Consider the following 1,023-nt stretch of genomic DNA (forward strand, 5'->3'; position numbering starts at 1 on the left):
TAATCAGGTCAGACCCTGATTGAGCTCAAATTGAATCCAATTCAATTTTGGCTCATGCAAACTCAATCAAATTGAATTATTACTTTGTGTTGGACCTGTTGCCCAAATAGACAACCCAAGAGGGGGGGTGAATTGCTATGTGCTGTGAATTGCAATTAAAACGTTGTGGATGACTAATTAATGCTTTACCAAGATGATTAATTAATTGCTATGTGCTGTGAATGAAATGAGAGTAAAAGAAAGAGACACACAATCACAAACACAAGGCTTTTATAGTGGTTCGGAGCTAACCCTTGCTCCTACGTCCACTTCCCAAGTCTCACTTGGGAATTCACTATAACCCCTCGGATTACAGCCGGTTGTTTTACAAGCTCACAACCAAACTTGTTGTTTTACGAGCTCACAACGAACTCGGTCGGTTTTCCCTGGCTCACCGACTAGAACCACCCCGATTGTTTTTCCGGGATCACAATCGAACCCTTACACGTTGGTTTTACACTCGGCTCACCAACCAACCTCTACACCCTTGATTCAATCCCCCGATTGAACCAAGCAAAGACAATATGGAAAGAATAAGAAACAAACAGAAAAACTGAGCTTCTTAAAATGCAGATTTGCTACAATATAAACTAGAGAGAAGTTAAGAGCCCTCAAACACTTTTGAGTTAGAGTAGAGTAGGGCTTCTTGAACTTTGAGTCTCCTCTGAAATGTCTGGTCGACTTGAATGCAGGAGGAGGCTTCTTTAAAATGCTGGGAAGAGGAAGTTGGATGGAGTTAATGGCGCTCTTCCTTCTTTTCGTTGAAGACAAGTATGCAGAGAATGAATGCTTGATTTCTTTGAATGGAATGGTGCTTCTCTGCCTTGCTACAGTCCTCTGTGGCTATTTAAGCCATCCCCCACGGAAACTAGCCGTTAGACACCTTTTTCTGCCCGTTCTGCACACTCTGCACAACCTGACAATATGTCCGTTGGGGGTCGGAGTCGACTCGCGCGATCAGGAGTCGACTCGACTGTAGCGGGA

Source organism: Phoenix dactylifera, unplaced genomic scaffold (genome assembly GCF_009389715.1).
Source record: "Phoenix dactylifera cultivar Barhee BC4 unplaced genomic scaffold, palm_55x_up_171113_PBpolish2nd_filt_p 000258F, whole genome shotgun sequence".
Classification (NCBI taxonomy): Eukaryota; Viridiplantae; Streptophyta; class Magnoliopsida; order Arecales; family Arecaceae; genus Phoenix; species Phoenix dactylifera.